The sequence below is a fragment of the Ambystoma mexicanum genome, chromosome 3q (assembly GCF_040938575.1).
Source record: "Ambystoma mexicanum isolate Mex_15411 chromosome 3q, UKY_AmexF1_1, whole genome shotgun sequence".
Lineage (NCBI taxonomy): Eukaryota > Metazoa > Chordata > Amphibia > Caudata > Ambystomatidae > Ambystoma > Ambystoma mexicanum.
This window is the reverse complement of record NC_090926.1, coordinates 730,693,878-730,715,691: the sequence shown is the minus strand read 5'-3', so window position 1 is coordinate 730,715,691 and position 21,814 is coordinate 730,693,878. Positions and strand designations below refer to the sequence as shown.

General features: G+C 48.5%; 1 protein-coding gene across 2 annotated transcripts in view; it reads left to right on the top strand.

Annotated features, from left to right (window-relative positions):
- Positions 1 to 21,814, top strand: part of MFSD11 (major facilitator superfamily domain containing 11) — a 1,014,059-nt gene that overhangs the window by 715,920 nt on the left and 276,325 nt on the right. The gene's annotated exons all lie outside the window — the stretch shown is intronic.

The window sequence follows — 21,814 nt, the reverse complement described above, 5'->3', positions numbered from 1 at the left end:
TTTTTTCCCACCAGAAGCTTCTCCTGACCAATTCCAGCGTCTTTCTAAAACCTGGGTGTCCGGACAGCATAGATTCATGACAGTCTCTTATTACTCTCTCTCGCAATTCCAAAATAGGTAAGTAAAGTTTATTTTCAAAAAACGGCAATCCTTTTTCAATTTTTCGAACCGGATCCTTTCAAACCCATTCCTCCATTTGTACAATTGACATGGACTTTCGAACTTCTTCCTTAACATCCTCAATTTTCTGTATTCCGGCAGAAATAAAACAGCATGGATCGATAATGGATATCATCTCCTTTTCTGATTCCATCTTACTTCCAGGAAATTGACGTGATAAAGCATCAGCCTTTCCATTAAGCCTACCTGGCTTAAATGTCACTACAAAATCATAATCAGCAAAGAACAATGACCATCTTAACTGCCTTGGTGTGAGAGTCTTAGCTGATTTCAAAAAAAGCAGATTTCTATGGTCTGTTAACACAGTCACAGTATGTCTTGCTCCCTTTAAAAAATGTCTCCACTCTTCAAAAGCGACCTTGATTGCCAATAATTCTCGATCTGAGATGGTATAATTTTGTTCTGCCATAGAACATTTTTTAGAATAGTAAGCCACTGGATGAAGTTGTCCTGTCTCTCGATGTCTCTGAGAAAGAACAGCTCCCATGGCAAGATTCGATGCATCTGCTTCTACATAAAAAGGCTGAGATGGATCTGGATGAATTAAAATAGGGGCCGAACTGAACCTTTTCTTTAATTCTTGAAATGCCTCCTCTGCCTCTGTCGACCACACAAATTTGGCACCTTTCTTTAAGAGTTTTGTTATGGGAGTAATCAACCGAGAAAATCCTTCAATAAATCTTCTGTAAAAATTTGCAAAACCTAAAAAGCTTTGAATTTCTTTTACTTTCGTTGGTGCTGGCCAATCCGTGATGGCTTGAACTTTGTTCGGATTCATCTCCAATCCCTTGGGAGAAACAATGTATCCTAAAAATTCCACAGAATTAGTATGAAACTGGGATTTTTCTAATTTAGCAAACAAATGATTCTCTGAGTCTTTGTAGAACCTTTCCCACATGAATTTTATGAGACTCTAAATCCTGAGAATAAATCAAAATATCATCAATATATACTACTACGAATATGTCTAAAAAATCTCTTAAAATTTCATCCATAAAGAATTGAAAGGCAGCTGGTGCATTACATAAACCGAAAGGCATTACCAAGTACTCATAAAGCCCAAATCGGGTTTTGAATGCCGTTTTCCACTCGTCACCCTCCTGGACTCTCACCAGATGATAGGCACCACGTAAATCTAGTTTGGAAAAAATTGTGGCTCCCTGGACCTGATTCAAGATTTCCGAAATTAGAGGGAGAGGATACTTGTTTTTGATCGTAATCCTATTCACAGCTCTATAATCAATGCATGTTCTGAGAGACCCATCTGGTTTTGGTACAAAAAATAATGGAGATGCGGCTGGAGATTGAGAATGACGAATAAAACCCTTAGCCAAATTTTCTGCAAGGTACTCTTTAAGATAATCATTCTCCTTTTCAGTTAATGCATACACTCGACTACTTGGTAAAACCGCCCCGGGCTCCAAATCAATTTTACAGTCAAAACTCCTATGTGGAGGTAATTCTCCTGCCTCCTTTTCATCAAAAACCTCCTTGTACCCTTGATAACACTCCGGAAGATGTCCTAACACCGCTCCTATATTATGTCCTGTAATACCTGCATCAGTTAGAAAAAAGGAAACCAAACCTTGTGTTTCTTCCCTCCCAGGATTACCTTTCAAAAGGCAATTTTCTAAACAGAAACTAGACTGTAATTCTACCACTCGCCTACTCCAATCAATTTGAGGATTATGCAAGGTGAGCCATGGCATGCCTAAAATTATTTTCAAAATTGGTGTATCAATTAAATCAAATGAAATTTCTTCTCTATGACCTCCAAGTAATTCCATAACCAAAACACCAGTTTCATGAGTTATAGGACCTGATGAAAGAGAAGTTCCATCTACAGCCCGAACCTGTTCCACAACTTCCTTCCTCACAAGTGGTATTCCCAATGCCTTAGCTACTCCCCAATCCATAAAGTTCCCGGTGGCTCCTGAATCAATCACTACCGGTCCATACCCTTTCCTTTCCTCCTTCAAATACAAGGATACATTTACAGTTATGTGTGGAACCGCTGACTGAACTGTATTTGCAACTTGCTGTCCTTTTCCTCCGGCTGATGAACATTTTTTGGGTGTAAAGGGACAATTTCCTAAAAAATGACCGCCCCTACCACAATATAAACACAAATTATTCTCACGCCTCCTAGTCTTTTCCTCCTTTGATAAAGGACCTTTTATTCTACTTTGTTGATCATTTAACCTTGGTTTCACTTCTTTACTACCCACCTCAAGCCTTGAACGATCTCCTCTAGTGACTGACCTCACCTCCCCCTGAGTACAACGACGCCTTTCTGCTTTTCTTTCACTTATACGATAGTCCAACTGAACTACTAAATCAATCAATTCCTCACAAGAAGAAGGGCGTTGGGCTACACTGGACAAGGCATCCTTCAATTCCTCCTTGAGACCTCTATAAAAAAGAGAAGACCTCTTCTCTGCTGGCCACTGGGATTCTAAAACCAGAGACCTAAACTGTGTGATATATGTGACCAAGTCTCTGTTTCCTTGACGCAAATCTAATAATTCCCCATCAACTTCTAAGGACATTTGTCTTTTATCAAACATTTTCTTAAATTCTTCCATAAAAAGAGAAACATTTTTTAAAGATGAACTCTTTTGCCTGACCAATAAACCTGCCCAAGTAGAAGCCTCTCCAGATAAATAAGACATCATAAAAGTAACTCTGGAAGCATCAGAAGGAAATAGTTCGGGCCTACTAAGAAAGTGCAACTCACATTGGGTTACAAATGTCTGATATTTACTTGAATCTCCATAGTAACGCTCTGGAGCTGCCAAAGGTACTGGCATAACTAATGCCCTAAAACCTCCCTCTGCCCCATCACCTCTACCCACACCTCTCTCCTCACCAGCCCTTACCAATTCAGGGGGAAATTCTTCTCTCACAATTCCCTGCGTCTGTGCCACCTTTTCACTTAACTCATCTACTCGGTGTCCTAATTTTTTATTCTCTTGATATGCCACCTTTAATTCCTCCTGTAATTCCCTCACTAAAACACTTAACGCTTCCATTGAGAACTCGGGGTTCATGACAGCTTAGGAGGACTATTTTTTCTGGCCTTTCATACTGTCAGGCTTTCTCAAATCTGATGTTGTCCCCGGAAGCTGCTGAACCCCCGCAGTCCCCTTTGGATGCTAACCTCTTAACTGGTATCAAACAGTTCAGTTGAGAGCACCCCCAAGGGAAAGGGGGAAAATGGGACAAAATAATAAACTTCAGGTTTTGCTCAGCTTCTTTATCTGCCAACCTGTTGGTGAAAATAACAACAATTCAGTTTAGTCACTAACCTTTGAATTCCTTGGCTCTGACTTCTCTTTATAATTTTAAGTAAATAAACACGCCACCATACCTGATTATCCTCTGTGAATAACGTAGAGGACGTGTATGAATTCTACTGAAGAAAACATAAAAATAGAGTCTTAGATGCTCTTACTGATTTCTTCAATTCGGTTTTGCAAAAAACTGCTATCTCTCTCAGTTTAAGGAGTTTGTCTTCAAGCAGTTCAACTGTCTTTTGCCTAAACAACCCGCTGGAAATGTTATACATGTAGTTTGTATTGGTGTCTAGCTTCAACACAAATTCCAAGAATGACACTCTAACTATTCAATTTAAAATTGTTTGTTTTCTGAATGTGTAAAAGTGTTCATTAATTGGATCTTTTGCTTGCAAAGAAAATCGCTCGTTAAAGAAGCGTTCCTTTTACCAGAATATGCGCATGCGTGAAAATATTGTTTACTCCTTCTAAAATGGAAGCGCACATGAACAAGGAATTGAGTTCAAAAATGAAACTGGCTTGGGCGCATGCGTAAAGGAACAGTCTTCCACTCTTCTTAATATAAATTGCTCCAACAGGAAAGGAGTAATTCCTCAGTTCCAGAGACTAATCCTTGAAGAGGCAGCCCAGCGAAGATCACGCGCCAGGTTAGAATGTTAGTAAATTAAACATAAAGTCTCGGAGTCGCGTGGCTACCACACTGTCACTTGCGCAGACAGTGTAAGATTTCTAATGCTAGTCCGACGCTAAGAAAAAGCACTGCTACCGAACAAAAGGTACAGTACTCAATAAACTTCTATACGGCCGAAAAAACACACGACGCTAAAATGAATAACAGACCTCCACACTCCAATTTGCCAGGTGCAAAAAATGTGACGCAGTTCAATTAATTTAAATACAGTTCTAGAAGTTCAAAAATAAATAAATACTTGAAAGAACAAAAAGAACTACTATATAAACAAAAACTAAGAAAAAACAGGAACAAGTTAATTAATAGTTTTGATATTTAACTCCTGCTTGATAATCATAAAATTCCATAAAAGATAATGAAATCACTTAGCTTGCTTCTTTCTTTCACCGGAACGTTTTCTAAGTTTCTTTTTAAAATCTCCAACACTTTCCTGGTCCAAATAACTAATATTAGGCACAAGGGCCTAACTAAAGTTTTCTAAAACTTAAGAGCTTCAAACATAAGACCTTCCAGCTGGGCTTCTGACAATGAAAGGCGGTTTAGAATGTTCCAACAATGCCTTTCTTTTACTTCTGGCCAATCACTGATCCTTTTGGAATTCTCCATTTTGACTTGGGAAGCTCTCCACACTCTGCACAGAAAGTTAAGGCCCAAACCATACTATGTTAATCATGTCCTCATTCATCCAAATCCCACGAAACCTGACACACATCACACGTTCGCCAACACACATTCACACTGTCACACAGGGCACCTATTTTAGAGAGCGGTGCAACTCTGTATAAATAACAATGGGAGGTGTCCCCCCTTATTGAACTTTGAATCCGCAACAGAGGGCGTCCCTTTTCTTTACACTTTCTGACATTTCATGCAGCAGTCTAGCACGGTGGAGTGCAAACACACCCCTATCAAATCAGGTAGGTGCGAACTTGCACACCCACTCACTTTGTACGGATTCACTCCCTTATATACTACGGATTGCATGCCCCCCGCCCCCCTATCTACTTTGGTGGGGACACACAATTTCCATCCACTCACCTTGTGGGAGGCATGTCCTCCCCATTATCTACCCCGGGGGGAAACCCACAATTCCCAAACACTATATTATGGAAGGCATTACCTCCCTATCTACGCCCTGGTGGGAAACACACAATTCCCAACCACCACATGGCGGAAGGCATTACCCCTATATACTACAGGTTAGGACACACTCCGTTCACACTTAGTTCACAACCAATGCATTTTAATCATTCAACATGTCATTACTAGACACATTAAAATATTTTTACATTCATCTATAATGTTCATCTCTATTGAGCATGACAAATAATTTACAAGCATATCCTATAATCCAATTGAGCAATAACCATACATATGCAATTCTTCAAAAGGCAGTTCTTAGTTCATAAAACCCTAAAAGTCCTTGTTGCTTCCACGCAACCTAATGCTGCAATTCCTCAAATGCTGTTAAGACTACGGCATTGCAACTTATCACATTTCCTATGACATTGCCAACATCTCCAAGGTGAACACCATTGCTGTAGATCACTACTCTACGATTCCTCAAAAGGTTATATACTAGGGGAACTTGGACAACTGCACATTATCATGTGCTCTCATCAGGCATCAAAGGACACCATCCCAAACACCCACAAAGTACAATCTATGCATTTTTCTTAACTCACTAATACAGACAATACAACCGTAATGGTAGCACACCTTTCCACTTCATGCTATGTCCATTACGAAACAACAATTGCATTTAACATGCACGGTTAAGTCGACACACCGATTTGCCATTACTCATTACACCATTTCCACTGCTAGGCCTTAAAAGGCATGATAGTCACAGGGCGCCACAATCGGATCATACTAGGCGCTTCTCACCATGCCGCCAAAGCCTTATGTTTACAGTACCTCACTATCTTGCTCAGCTACCCACCCCAGTGTAACAAAGTGACTTCCTAAAGCTGCAGGTACGTTCCAGTAGCTTTATTACATATTCTTAAGTTACATCAAGTCAGCAAAGCAGGATCAGTTACTAGGAACAGATACAAGGAACAGACACTGGCTCCCATCACCCAGGCAGGGGGCTCTCCAACGGACTGGGCTCAGAACCCTCAACACAAGCATTCTCTCATTCACACCATAACATTCCACCTTGATTCGCATGCTTCTGCATTCACTTCCAAGCACATCATAACACATAGACTACAATCATGCCCCAGACAAATGAGGAATCCATGCACAATTTGGTAGCAGTGGGTTCAACGGTGTGGATTTGTGTAGCAGACAAACATACACACAAATAGATACATTCAACTTCATATATAAAGATTGAATCGCCCCTTTAGGTGCCCATTCCCAGGGGTGCCTCAGAGGCACCCCATTTCTGCTCTACCAATCGTTCAGTAATTGTTGCACTTTAATAATTTGGGCTTCAACAAAGGGTGCAAGCTATTTTACTGCATTGGTAGCCCAATGCACCTTTTGGTAGCCATTGGTGTGCCTATTTGAGTTTTTTTTGTTTTTGTTTTTTAATCCTGCTTCTGGCCATTTTGCTAGGTAACCACAAGGTAGGCTCAATATGGCCATTCTGACCATATGGGCTGTTTGTGAGCCCATCATAGCAATTTCCACGCTGTTCCTAACTTGTTTAGGCTAGTAGAGTTCCCTGGACTAGCCTTCTCACCCCTGTGGGGTGGCTTTGGCTGAGTGGCAGTCGGTTGGTCATCTGAGCCTCTGCTCCCAACCCTATGCTGTGATTGGCTGGTTCACTTTTGGCCAACCCCTTTCACAGGTGATTTTAGGTTCTGCCGTGCCCCTAACTCACTGTTGCTGATGTGTTGCTGGAACTTACAGGTCTGCTGACATTCTGAAGGCTTTTTCCCCAGGCGCCCGCTTTTTTGGCTGTTTTTAAAGCCCTCATTTGGCAAGTATTGCAAGTATTGCCAAGTGCAGTGGCTTGGCCTTTATCCTGGTTTCTGTTTTTTGCAGCCAGAAGTCCAATCTGTCCAGGTCCAGGTGTCTCAACTTCTCCTGGGTCGAGCACTTCACTTTTGGACCATTTCTGGGCCGATGTACCGTTGCATCCTGCCAGGATCTTCTGCTTAGCTGTGGATTGTGGCAAGAGTCCTGAGAGGTGCTGTGAGTTTCACTGTGCTGGATCTTTAGTTTGGGACATCCAAGGGTGCCACCAGTCTTTGTCTTCTAACTAGAACCATTTGCTGTTGTGCTGCTGCCTTTTGGCTGTTTGCCCTGCTGCTTGGAGCAATATGTTTGGCTGCCCTCTCCCCTTTGAGTCTCCCTCGCTGCATTTTGCACTTCTGCCTTGAAGGTAGAGATCCTGCTGCTTTTCTGCCTTGTTGGGGCCTTCGTTGGTCCACGGTTCAGGTCCTAGGGAACCAAATTCTGCAAACCATGCCTGTGCATAAAAGCTGTCTACTTACCCGGTTGTTACGGGTCCCTAGCACCATTTCCGCAGAAACTGCAGAGATCCTCCTAGGAAGGGTGATTATTCCTGATGTTCCTCTGGGTCTGTGGTAGTGATTCGTGGGAGGTGAGTCCTAACTGCTATTTCCTATTGTCTTGTATTGGTGGGTACGCCTGTACTGCAACTTCTTGGGGCCCATCTTCCGACCTCTGGAACTCTTCCTTGGGGTCTCCTATGGCCTTTCCTTTGGTTGATCGATGCAGCCTCTGAACGTACCTTCTTCAGTGTGGATAGGCCTTTAACTTTTAACATTCTATATTGTGAAACTGTGAACTGAGACAAACTCTTCTTAAAGTGACTCTGGGGTACTTACATGCCCTTGGACATTTTTACAGGATCCCCTAGGTGTTCAGTGGGCTCTGGACTAAGATGCTCCATGTCGAACTTATCTGTGGTTTTTGGTCGGTTTTTAAAGTCATCCCTTTCATTTATGAAATAGTAAAATCTACACAAAATGCTGTAACAGCATGGGGTCTGGCATGGATTCACATGCTCATGAATATTCCCCGTTAGGTTGGAATCCTCTCTAAAAACAAGAAGAAGAAAAAAAATAATTTTACTTTCACTTATAAATTGCATTCCTCTTCTAAATCAATCGCTGTCCTCTGGGTCATACTGCCCCCATATATTGACAGCACTCTCCCTAAGCCCCTCCGCTGGCAGCCATCGTCAGATTTGTACTGCACGTTTCACTGTTGTAGTCCTCAAGTCTGCTCTCTGAGCTATTTGTACGTTTTTTTTGTATTTTCAACAGAAAAAGTCCTATTTTTGTTTAAAAGAAGCTTGCATACTCTTTTCTTCATCTGTTGACAGCAGGGATCCATTGTCGGTTAAGTTCTGTGCCCCTCAAGGGGGAAGATCCATCGAAGATTCTTAAAGGTCTCTTGGGCCTACTTCGCGCCCTCTGACCATGAAGGAGGAGGAGGGAAGGTCCCTATTCAGGCCCTGTACGAAATGCGGGCTTCGGAATGTGTTTTTGGAGGGCAAGCACCTTCAATGCCTCTATTGCCTGCACTCGAAACACAAGGAAGTAGAGTGCGAGATATGCCTCTGTTTCTCCAAGAAAACGACGGACAGGTGTAGTTGGCTGGCGCCATGGCTCAACACCAAGGCCTCTGACCTGTGCTCGAGCAGGGTCATACCTCACGCATTACCGGCCGGTCCGAGAAGCAGTCTTCAAGGTCCTTTGAGTGTGCCTTATCCGTGGGGGCCCAAGGTAAAACCAAGAGCCTCCAAGTCCTAGTCCACAGGGTTTGCAGCGGAAGCGGGGTCCCAATGTGGATAGGGCGTGATCAGCATCACCTTCCGCCTCCATTGCCAGCCTACCATCAAGCTCCTCTTCAAAGAGGAAGTCCTCTACACCGGCTAAACAACGCGAGAAATCCGAGAAGCCGCGGGCAGAGAAGAAAGCGGCGCAGCCCACGCAGGCTCAACCGAGACAGGCTAAGACGTTGGTGACCTCGACGACTACTATTACCATGACAGCTACTTGCACTGAACTTACGAGGTAATCCCCCAAGGCTCAGTGTCCCTGCCCCAAGACGCGGCACCGCTGCAGTGGCTTTGGCAAAGTCTGCAGGCACACCAGAAGTGGTGAAACAGGCCCAGGCCCCGGTTCAAGACCCTCAGGGAAAGAAAGGGTGGAGTGAGGGGGGGGCGCCCTGAAACATTCCTCCCATGCCATTGCTCAGACCATGGGGCCTCGTCCACGGACGACAAAGATCAAGAGTCCTTGCATACGGTCCAAAAGGACGTTGAAGAGGACAGCCCAGGGCCTAGTTTTCCTGTCCTGCCTTCTCAGCCGAGGGACATTTCCTTGGATATGTCGACTCTACACACCTTGGTGTCAGAGTTCCAGATGAGGATACCTCTGGTTCCGGTACCTGTGGTCCCCCAGGTTCCCAATAAGCCTCCAGCGAAGAAGAGGAAGAGTCATTTGACGCCCCCATTTCAACCTCTACCACGTCAGATCCCTCCCCCAGCAGACACTGGTATGGGCACGGATACGGCCACGACGACATCGCTGCGGACGGTGAATCACCACAAATGAATGCTCCACATAGGGTGTCCCCACCGGACGAGGTGGCGTCGTTTCACTCCATGACCAACGGGGCCTCAAAGATATTCAGCTGGTGCCCGAGGAAACCAAGGAGGAGGGCTGCTTCTATCAAAGGCGCAGACTATTACCATCTTTGGGAGGAGGGCCTGGTCCTCATGAAGAACCCTTGCACGGCTCCAGCCAAATTGGTGGGATAGGCTGGAGAAGAAATATAGGGTGCCGGACTGTGCACCCATTTGCCTGAGGTCGCAGCCATCGCAGGACTTGGTGTCGGCGGCCCATGCTTCCATCATGGTTCATCTGGCGGCTATCTCCCACTACACCAGAACTCCGGGGCGGTCGTCATTATGGTCACACCGCCTGGTCAAGGAATTCATAAAAGGACCTTTCCATTAGTTCCCGCCGGTGAAGGCTCCGGCCCGGCGTGGGAGCTCAATGTTGTGCTGACTAGGCTCATGGGTCCCCCGTTCGAGCCTCTGTATTCAGCCCCGCTGAAGTTTTTGTCATGGAAAACAGCATTTATTGTGGCCATCACCTCCGCACGACGAGTGAGAGAGATCCAGGCCCTCTCTTGTAAACCACCTTACTTGACATTCCACGAGACGAGGGTGGTGCTGCGGACGCTCCTCATCTTCATGCCCAAGGTGCCGTCGGGCTTCCATTTCAACGAGCTCTTGGTGTTACCTGTTTTCTTCCCGTCGCCGGCTGAGAGGACTTTGCACTCGCTGGATGTGGCTAGAGCGCTGAAGTTCTACCTGGACCACGCAAAGAGTTTTCAGAAGACGTCACAGCTGTTTGTGAACTCTGACCCTGTGAACCAAGGGAAGGCCCCCTCCAAGGCTTGCATGTCCACGTGGCTCTCCGGCTGCATCACCCATTGTCACCGGTTGGCAAACCGACCGTTGCCTGGCCGTCCGAGAGCCCATTCGATCAGGGCGATCGCTGCAACTACGGCGTTCCTGTCTGGTGTGCCCCTGCTGGACATCTGCAGGAATGCTACGTGGAGGTTGACACACACCTTCACGAAATTCTACTGCGTCGACCGGGATTCCAGGGAGGAGTCCAGAGTCGGTCAAGCAGTGCTGCGCAACCTGTTCGCTTGAAAGTGAGCCTGGTGAGGAGGTAAGAGATGCTTAATGTTGAGCCTTGCCACCTCCCGTGGTTGTGCTTGTGTGTACTGCTATGTATTCTTTATTCATGAGCATGTGAATCCATTGCAGACCCCATGCTGGAGAAGGAACAAGTTACTTACCTATAACTGTTGTTCTCCATCATGTGTCTGGCGTGCATTCACATGCGAACCCTCCCGCCTACCCCTTTGCGGCTCTTCTCTTGGTCCTACTGCCACTTTATGTGCTACTAAAACTGAAGATGGGAGGGGCTTAGTCATTGGCTGGGGGCAGTATGACCCAGGGACCAGGGATTGGTTGTTAGGAGAAAGACAGTTCAGAAATGAAACTGATTTTTCGAGGATTCCCAGCCTGACGACAGGGAATATTCATGAGCATGTGAATCCATGCCAGACCCATGCTGGAGAACAATAGTTACAGGTAAGTAACTTGTTCCTTCACTGACATAGACACATTCCTTCACTGACTTGTTCCTTCACTGACATTGCGCATGAGGTTGGTGGGTGCAAACTTCAGCCTCAACCCAGTAAAGTACAATCTGTACAAGACTGGGCCACCCCCACAACCCAAACCCAGGTGAGCACTTTTCTAGGCTTCACTGTTTTACAGGAATTGCATGACCGATTTATTTTTATTGTGCTATTAAAACTTTACACATTTATTATTGGCAGAGAAATAAGATGAGAATAAAGAGAAAGGAGAGAGCAAAAACTTAAAAGGAAACAATTGTAAGGAGTACATTCCTAACATAAAACCGAGATGAATTATGTGTTCTGATTACATTTAGTGTATATATCATAACAAAGTGCAACTCGACTAAAAACCTTTTATATAGGTCTCATCTAACATGCTGTACAGTACTTTTATGAATTGAATAAGTGCAATAATGATAGACTTTTGCCTTTCCACAGACCGTTCCATAGCATTTCACTCTGGTTCGTTTTCATGTCCAATATGTGTTGACCTAGTCATCGTGTTCTGACTACAGCAGCCTTAAGGCAGACTAAAAGAAGGTGTTTTCATGATTCTTTGGTGCCCAAGATCACATAACCTACACACTGTCACAGGAAATCTAAGATACACCATCCATATCCTGCACTCTGGGAATATTGTCAGATAGTGGGGCAGGAAATTAACTCTTCTGGTTGCAGCACAATAATGCTCATAAGCCTTGTATCCCAAGAATATATCATGCTGCTTTGCCCAATTCCACAAGATTACTTTAGCTTTGACCTTATTTGGTTTGCAAGTTAGCTGTTCAGAATTTGAGCCTATAGTATCTAGCATTTTCAAACAGCTCTTTTACATATCAAGTATAATGGAAGCACTTTCGGCCTGACAATTAGCACGAAGATTTTCATATAACATTTTTTATGTGGATTCAACTACTTGTGGAATATAACCAACCTACTAGATGGTATTATCGAGTCAAAAGACTGCAGACCCAACTCAAGAAGTATTAGCGTTATCTACATTGGGGAAGATGTAATATTTTCTTCTACGGGTATCCATCCAATTTATCAAGAACAATCTCAGCAGAAATGTTAGAGACCTCTAATCCATAAAGGATGGTAGGGATGATCATACCCCTGTAAAATGTTAATGCGGGTTTGATCTATTAGGCGCCGTTTTCAGTATAGATGTTGCTCATTTGTGCCAACAACCTTTACAATATGAGCTTTGTTTTCCTTTTTAAGTATAGGGTAAAGCCTTGTCAGATTATGGACAGATGGCTGTCCCTTTCACTGCACTGTGGTAGGTCAGAATCAGGAGGCGGACGCAGAGGCATTGTTTAAGTCTTTTATTCTTTACAAAAGCCTGTTCTTTGCCCTATACCTGGCGGACCATTAACACTATTCTAATCAGAAATTGAATACAAGGGTGCTTGACGGGATGCCAGAAGATCTCGACATAAATAGTGCTGTGTCTGAAAATCCTATTCTTGCCTAGGTTTTCCCCCTATCTCTAGAAAGGAAAACCACAAAAACCAACTAAGACATCATCTGGGGGATTTTCCAATATAAGGGATGGCTGGTGGCTTCTGACCCCCACCTCTTTTGGACTAGTTACCAAATGCTTTTGCCTAGGTTTGCAGTTCCAGTTTATTCATTTCAGGTTCTGCTGAAATGCCGTCCTCTGCTCCAGCCAGGTCTCATCTTCCTTGTCAAAAGTATGTGTCTTAGTCTTTTTCCCTTGAGGATTGGGTGGTGGGTGACTGTCGTCTTTCTTGCTCTTGCAGTCTGTTTCTCCATCTCCGCCTACCCATCTTGGGTTCTGCTATTTCTTGTTTCCCACTATGGGTTTCTTTTCTCATTCCCCACTCTTGGGGTTAGGGGAAACCTCCTTCTCACTACCCACTCTGGGGGTTGTTCGTTCTCTCCCCCCTCAGAGGCTTGGGGTTTCTCTCTTCTGCCCCCACTTCGGGGATCTGCTGCCTTCTCTCTTCCCTCGATTGGGCTTCTCTGAGCACTCCCCTCTACCTTAGGCTTCTCTGAGCCCTCCCCTCTGCCTTGGGCTTCTCTGAGCCCTCCCCTCTGCCTTGGGCTTCTCTGAGCCCTCCCCTCTGCATTGGGCTTCTCTGGGCCCTCCCCTCTGCCTTGGAGCTTCTCTGGGTCCTCCCCTCTGCCTTGGAGCTTCTCTGGGTCCTCCCCTCTGCCTTGGAGCTTCTCTGGGTCCTCCCCACTACCTTGGGGCTTCTCTGGGTCCTCCCCACTACCTTGGGGCTTCTCTGGGTCCTCCCCACTACCTTGGGGCTTCTCTGGGTCCTCCCCACTACCTTGGGGCTTCTCTGGGTCCTCCCCACTACCTTGGGGCTTCTCTGGGTCCTCCCCACTACCTTGGGGCTTCTCTGGGTCCTCCCCACTACCTTGGGCCTTCTCTGGGTCCTCCCCACTACCTTGGGCCTTCTCTGGGTCCTCCCCACTACCTTGGGCCTTCTCTGGGTCCTCCCCTCTGCATTGGGAGGCCTCTCTGTATCCTCCCCTATGCCTTGGGGGGGCCTCCCCTCTGCCTTGTGGGGGGGCCTCTCTGGGTCGTCCCCTCTGCCTTGTGGGGGGGCCTCTCTGGGTCGTCCCCTCTGCCTTGCGGAGGGCCTCTCTGGGTCCTCCCCTCTGCCCTGGGGGGCCTTCTCTGGGTCCTCCCCTCTGCCCTGGGGGGCCTTCTCTGGGTCCTCCCCTCTGCCCTGGGGGGCCTTCTCTGGGTCCTCCCCTCTGCCTTTGGGGGCCTTCTCTGGGTCCTCCCCTCTGCCTTTGGGGGCCTTCTCTGGGTCCTCCCCTCTGCCTTTGGGGGCCTTCTCTGGGTCCTCCCCTCTGCCTTTGGGGGCCTTCTCTGGGTCCTCCCCTCTGCCTTTGGGGGCCTTCTCTGGGTCCTCCCCTCTGCCTTTGGGGGCCTTCTCTGGGTCCTCCCCTCTGCCTTTGGGGGCCTTCTCTGGGTCCTCCCCTCTGCCTTTGGGGGCCTTCTCTGGGTCCTCCCCTCTGCCTTTGGGGGCCTTCTCTGGGTCCTCCCCTCTGCCTTTGGGGCCTTCTCTGACTCCTCCTCTCTTTGGCTTTGGGGTGTTCTTATCTGGGCCCTTTCTCACCTTGGGGTCTTGTCTGTGCACCCCCCCCTGTCTTGGGGTCTTGTCTGGGCTCCTCCCGACCCCTTCCTTGCGTTAACACCGACCTCCCAGTTCCCTGGAGCCATTGCGTACCTTCTTCTTGCTTCGCATGAGTCTGAAAATGCAGGTTCCCCTTGGGGCTGTCGTGCAGCACTTCTAGATTCCTTGTTCTCTTAGCTTCCCCATGCTGGACCCTTCCAGCTTCTCATCTTTAGTGCGGGTTGAAACGCAGTGCCTGTAGTGTTATCTTTTTCTCTTTCTCTTTTTTTATTTCTCTTTTTCTTTCTTTCTGTCTTTCTCTCTTTTGTTCTTTCTCTTTCTCTCTCTACCTCTTTTTCTCTCTCTTCTCCCCCCCCATCCCACCAGTACCCCCGGGCCTTCTGACTTACTTTAACTCTGCAGGTTTCTCCCAGTGGCGCTTCAAATTGTTTTTTTAATGAATGCTGTTCTAAGGGAATTGTCTACTCTCCTCTGTCTCTCATGAAGAGTGAGAATAATTTAAATCAGAAACCAAACCAGCCATTCCAAAAGGGGGGCTAAGGATTATCATGCATATCAGCTCCCACATATCCAACAATGATCTTAGTTGTTGGGGGAAGGGATAGCGACTTGTGCCCTTCTCTGGGACTTTCCTGTCCCATAAGGGGAATCGCTGCTACAGAGATCCTAGGGGCTGTTGGGCATAGCAGGCTCACCTCCCTGGTGCCAAAGGGGGTTGCTCCCGTATGGGGAGAGGTGACAAACTTCTTAGTACAAACGTATGCCTCTGACACTGGAATAAGCGCAGTCCTCTTAGCTAGATGAATAAGGCAGAGAGCAACCTATATATTTTGTCAGCCCCCAGCTTAAAGACAGAGCGTTATGATGGGCCACAGTGGAAACATAGTGTTTTTCCAGTGTGTAGGCCCTTAGGAAGCTGAGACCCCTACCTATTTGGGACTCACTTCACTATATAAACTGACTATAAGCCATTAAAATGGCTGATGAACAGAAAGGGATAGAATTCCAAAATTGCTCATGAGCCTTCAAGTTCTTATTATTGTGCATAGGCCAGGTCCTCAACACAGCAATGCTAATGGGCTGTCCAGGATGTATAACCGACAGGAACAGGACTCCCATCCAGCGGGTATTGTGCCCCCACCCACCTACCAGAGATTGCTGGTAACACCGGCGGCCTACTGGCAACCTTGTAATGAGGCCCTATGTCTCCCTGATTTTCTTGTATTGTTACAATTACAAACATCACCTTACAGTCAAGTGCGGATAGGATTATAACTTTTTCTGAATTGGCTTTTTGGTTACTTTTACAATGTGCCTAGGATGAGCTGGTGGCAGCAGGGTTGTTTGACCAAAAAAGAATGACCTACTGCCTAATTGACCATTTTTCTTGGTCTAATTTCTTTTGACCTACTGCAGAGACAGACCCCCCTGCCACCCTCTCTAAGGGGGGGGGAAGAGCCCCCACCATAACCTGTTCCCTTACCCCACCCCACATCTATTTTGTAATTAAAATGTACCAATTGACCTAACAAATTCGACAAACAAATGTGGTAATTTCGGAGTAGGTCAATTTGGCATTCGATCAAATTGGATAATACCTTTTTTTTCTACAGTGTCTGGAGAAATCTGTGTAAGGGGGGTCACACCCTTCTCCCTGTCCCACATGTCCTTCATAGCATTAGGTTTGCTTCAAATCCTGTCTTTAAATTATTCTTACGTCCCATTTCCTCCATACTGTATGGGTTTCCCTTGTGAGGGACGGGAGACTCACCTTTTTCACCAGAAAAATCTTCGTCCCCTTTAAATTTAGAGGCGTGCGGCGATGCGGCCGTGGGAGCATGGGCTCGTCTGTCTCCTCCCACCAGCGCCACTCCTCAGTCCCTTTTTCCGCGTCGTCACGAACGGCCAAATTCACCAGTGCTCCTAGGTTTGGCTTTGGCCATGTAATACCACGCGCTCTTCCCTGGATATTCTTCTTTGTCTTTTTCTTTTCAATAGGTACTTGGTCCTCCGACGCCAAGCTCCTCCCCGGCACATTTTGACATCAGCAGGTGTCCAGCCTGTGAGGTTCTCTTTCCCACGTCCGACCCCCATGCCCTTTGCCTCCGCTGCCCTGGCCCCGACCACAGGTGGGAACGATGTTCCGCGTGCGACACGCTGACTCCACGTGCACTGAAGAACAGGCTACCTAGGTGGAGGGAGCTCTTCCAGAAGTCACCTCCGGAGGACCTGAAGGACTTCGTCAAACACTGCTCGAGGCCAAAGGCAAGGCCTCTATTCACCATCACACCCCATAAGGGCGACTCGTTTCCAAGGAATCGCCCAGCCGGGTGGAACCTCTCAGGTTCTCATACCAGCACACGTACCAAGGCTAGTCCAGCTACTGGCCTTACAGCCAAGGGGTCTCCCGATCCTTCCGGTACCAGTGCTGAGGGACCGCAAGGTTCTTTTACCGGGGTTACTCCAGAGGGGCAATGCCCGGCTTGTCCAAGGTGGGCGCCTTCATGCATCACTAGCGGCGGTTCAGCTATGGGCAACACGCCTTCCAGGTCTAGGCCTGAGGTGCGAGATAGGCTTTATGTTTCAACACCAAGCGTCTTGGACACGGCTGGGTCAGGCACCACGACTTTGACATGTGGCACATATCTCGACAAAATGGCCGCTGCGCCAGACAAGATGGCCACTCATCCGATACCCCCTCTAGCGGAGCGGGTGGAAGAATGAGTCACAAGGTGGGACTGGTGTCAACCAGGTACGTGGTCTATAGTTTATCCATCAGCAGTGCAGGGCAGGTTTCCCTGCACCCCAGATAGAGCGTGCCCCGGGTCCATCAGCCCGCAGCCACACCGTCAATAGCACCTGCCACCTCTTCAGCCTCCGAAGACCGGTACATCGAAAGGTTCCTAGCGCTGATGCGAACCGCCCAGATGGGGGCCATCCTTCGGGATACTATCTGGGACATGCTCCCTCTGGCGCTCGCACTAGCATCCATAGACATTCCTACATTGGCTCCGGTGCCTCAGGCCCCAGCGCTGCCCCTGCCGGCTCCTCCGATTCCGGCACCTACGCACCAAGTTCCACAACAGCCACCGGCTCCGGTCTCCACACTGCAGCCCACGCCGCCCAGTATCCCTGTGCCTGATCTGGATCTTCCGAGCACTCAGGTAGACACAGATGAGGAGGACCCCGAAAACACCATCTTCAGCCAAGGCCTTCCACGAATGTCTGGCAGCGCTAGCAGAATATTTGGGCCTTCCTCAGCCTGAGGTCGAACAGCCCGAGGAGGGGGTCTTGGCAGAAGTCCTCATCCTAAAACCCACTACCAAGACGGGGATCCCGATGCAGAAGGACATTGTTGCCAAAAAGGAGTGGCTCAAGCCTCACTCGGCTCAGCCTGTCAATCGGCTCCTCAACGCCAAGTACAGGCAGATGGAGGGGGATACACTCTTGCTTTCGGCGCACCCTCAACCGCACTTTTCAGTGATTGCTGCGCCGTCACTCTACTGTAAGCCTCAGTTGTGCTCGGCTTCCTCATCCTTGACACTGCTAGGGAAGGCGGAGAAGATCTTGGAGGAGTACAGGAAAAAGCTGTACTCCAACACCTCCTTGCACCTGCGTCAAGCCAATGCTGATGCCATACTGGGGGCCGTTAACCAAAGGCTCTTGCAGGAAATTGCTGACTCCCCCCTCCCCCCCGGAACTTCCGGCACACAGCCAAGCTCGCTTCAAGGCAGGTTTATGAGAAGTCAGGCTGGTAGCGCAGGACATCATGGAGTCCACAGTGGCCCATATTGATACCTCTGGCCCGGCCATCTGCATCATGCCTGACATGAGAAGTAAGGCCTGGCTCCAGGCTACTAAGTTTAACCCCGACGTCCAGGAACGCATATTGGACCTTCCATTCAAGGGTAGTGACCTCTTCCACTCCACCACGGGTGAAGAATTAGATAAAAACATACAGCTCGCAAACCGCAAAGTCTTTATCTTTTTTTACCAAGGCCACGCCCAAGACGTACACCCAGTCACATCAACACTCCGTGGCGGACGTCTAAAGGTTTCCAGGGCTTCCAAGAACAGAGGTCCAGACAACCTGACTATTTCCTGAGTCTGCACCAGAGGAAACAACAAAAGGGAGGTGGGGGGGAGACAAAGGGCTTTTTCCAATCCCCCTCCTCCACAACAGCCACAGAGGGAAAGAAGGCATGACACTCCCATTCGGGTCCACGTGTCTCCAGTGGGGGGCAGGCATGCCTTCCACGTGCAATTTCGGCGCCAAAGGTTTTCGGACACCTGGATCCCTCTCGGAGTATCCACGGGGTACCGCCTGCCGGTCCCTTCCTCTCCTCTTCCCCCCTCTTCCCCTCCTCTCCCACAGATTGGGACAGCAATTCTGTTGGCGGAGATCTGCTCGCTCGTCGAGAGCTAGGCGGTGCAGGAAGTCCCAGCCTCCCAGCGAGGTTTGGGCTTCTATTCCAGGGTTTTTGCCATACACAAGAAGAACCAGACTGGCCTGGGAGTTGTGTTGGACTTTTCCACCCTCCACCTCTCCCTGCCTCTGCAAAAATGTAAGATGGTTACGGCAAAACTCAATGCAGAGACACTGAAAAGGGGAGACTGGTTGTGCTCCCTGAATCTGAAGGATGCGTAGCTACACGCCGCTATTGGGCAGCCACATCGGTCCTTTCTACAGTTCTGGATCATGGGCTGCCATTTCCAATACAAGGTGCTACCCTTAGGCCTCAACTCAGCCCCCAGGGTATTTACCAGGTGAATGAATGCGGTGGCAGCCCTCCTCCGGGCCACAACGTGTACCCATACCTGGACGACTCGTTTGTCTGGGCTTCAACTCAGGAGGGCGTTCTCCACACCTCGTCTGCACTTATGAGCACACTCCACAACTTGGGGTTTACGATCAATCTCAAGAAGTCTCAGCGGCAACCCACACAGAGCCTGACCTTCCTGGGCCTCATCTGGGACACCGGCTCCGAGAGAGTCTTTCCCTCGGAGGACAAGACGGCTATCAAGAGAGCCACTACTCGCTTCCTCTCCAGGACAGTGACATCGGCCTGGTGGTTCCAACACCTGCTGGGTATTATGGTGGCGGCCCTGTTGGCTGTACCCCCACACCACACAAGACTCAAGATGAGATTTCAGCTGCACTTCGCAGCCTCATGGAATCAGGAGAGGGGCTCCCAAGCGGAGCCTGTCGACATTCCTACATCTCTCAACCCGGACCTCACGTGGTGGTCTGCGGTTTGCAACCGGCTGCAGGGCAAGCCCTTCTGGCCGATTCTTCCGCAGGTCACCGTCACTACGGACTCCTCCTTAGAAGGCTGGGGAGCCACGCTGGCCAGTCACAGCGTCCATGGAGTCTGGACTCGGCAGGAACAGGAGCCCCACATCAAGTGGCTAGACTTGAAGGCCATATGGCTGGCCCTCAAGGCCTTCCTCCCTCTGATAGAGGGCAAGACGGTACTTATCCAGATGGACAACTCCACCAGCATGTACTATATCAAGAAGCAGGGGGTACCAGATCCCCTCCGCTGTGCAACCTAGCTGTCAGCATGTGGGAATGGGCTCTGGAGAACATCTACCTCACCGCTTTCCTTCTCCCGGGGGTGTCCAACCTGGAGGCAGATAGGCTCAGCAGACTGGGGGCGGACAATTACGAGTGGCAATTGAACGACCTGATCCTGAAGGAGATCTTCCTCAGGTGGGGGTAAACTTAAGTGGATCGGTTTGCCTCCCGAGACAACAGGAAATGCCAGCAGTTTGCCTCTTGGCAGGGACAGGGCTCGGGCTCCCTGGGCAATGCATTCCAGAGACAATGGAACTACATGATGGCATACGCCTTCCCTCCCACATCCCTGGTACACAGTGTGATCTGCAGGATAAAAGAATCTTGTCACCTCCGTCATTCTGATAGCTCCCTGGTGGCCGGCGAGACTGTGGTTCTCCGAGCTACTCAGCCTATTGGACAGGCCTCCCATTCACCCTACCGCTGGATCCATCTCCTCTCCTGACCCAGCAGGGGGGTCAGGGTACTCCATCCTGCTCCTCACAAGCTAGCCCTTGCAGCGGGGTTCCTGAGTAGGTCACACTGAAACACTTGAGCCTATCTCAGGCTAACCTGGATCATCCACGGCGCCAGAAGCAAAGCTACCAGGAGCCAATATAAGAGCAAATGGTCCAGATTCCGTCATTGGGCCGACTCTAAAGAGATCAACCTCCTGAAGTGCACGTTGGATGACGTACTCTCCTTCTCGGCACACCTTGTCCACTCCGGAGTGCAGGTGGACACATGCCGCACCTATCTGGCAGCCATAGGAGCCTACAGAAATTCATAGGAAGGCCTCTTCGCCTCTGCTAACCCGGTGGTCAAACGGCATCTTGCGGGCCTCCACAGGCTCTACTGCCTATAAAGAAGCCTCACCCTGTGTGGGACCTCAATGTTGTCCTGGGCTCCTTGGCACACAAACGGTTCGAGCCAATGGCATCTACGGACATCAGGCTGGTCAGTGCTGCTTGTGGGCCTCGCCTCCGCTCGGAAAATCCAGGCTCTCGTGGCATCAGAGCCTTTCACAAGGACAAGGTGGTCCTCCGGACGCACCCTGCATTCCTACCCAAGGTGACCTTTTCCTTCCATCTGAACGAGGAAATAGTCATTCTCCAGCATTGGATCTTTCATGGATTCACATGCTTAGAATATTCCCCGTCGTCAGACTGGGACCCCTTGGTACACATATATAGCCTTTTCCAATAGGAAAACTTCCGACACTTTTGTGTCCTATCTACGTCCTTTTAGGACCCGCCTACGCATGCTCCGTAGGCCGTCCCAGTATAAGAGGCCCACCCCCGCGGCTCCCCTTCAGATTTCAACCGTCTCCAAAGTAGTGGGATCTCCTTGCGTTGTCTTACTATTTTGTACAAGGTTGCATTACTGGAATTTGAGTACAGAAAATGTCCTCCGTGCCAGGAAAAGCGCTGTTCCGCCCATGCGCGACGTGCGGCTTGAAAAAAGTTTCCGAGGGGGACGGACATATGGATTGTATATATTGCCTCCACCCTCATCATTCGGCGGATAACTGCGACATATGCAAAGGGTTTTCTCAAAAAACCCTCAAAGACCGCAGTCGACGACTGGTGGCATGGCTGAATGAGGGAGCGGAGGTAGGCTCCACACAATCGGCGAAAACATCACACTGCGCTACCTCGTCGGAACCACCGGAGAAGAAATCTCGACCGACGGAAAAAGAGTTGTCTGGAAGTCACTCAACTAGAGACTCTTCGTCAAAGAAATCATCTTCATCAAAAAGCATGAAAAGGAAAGGAAATCCTCCTCGGGCGATCATCATAGATCGACCACGAGT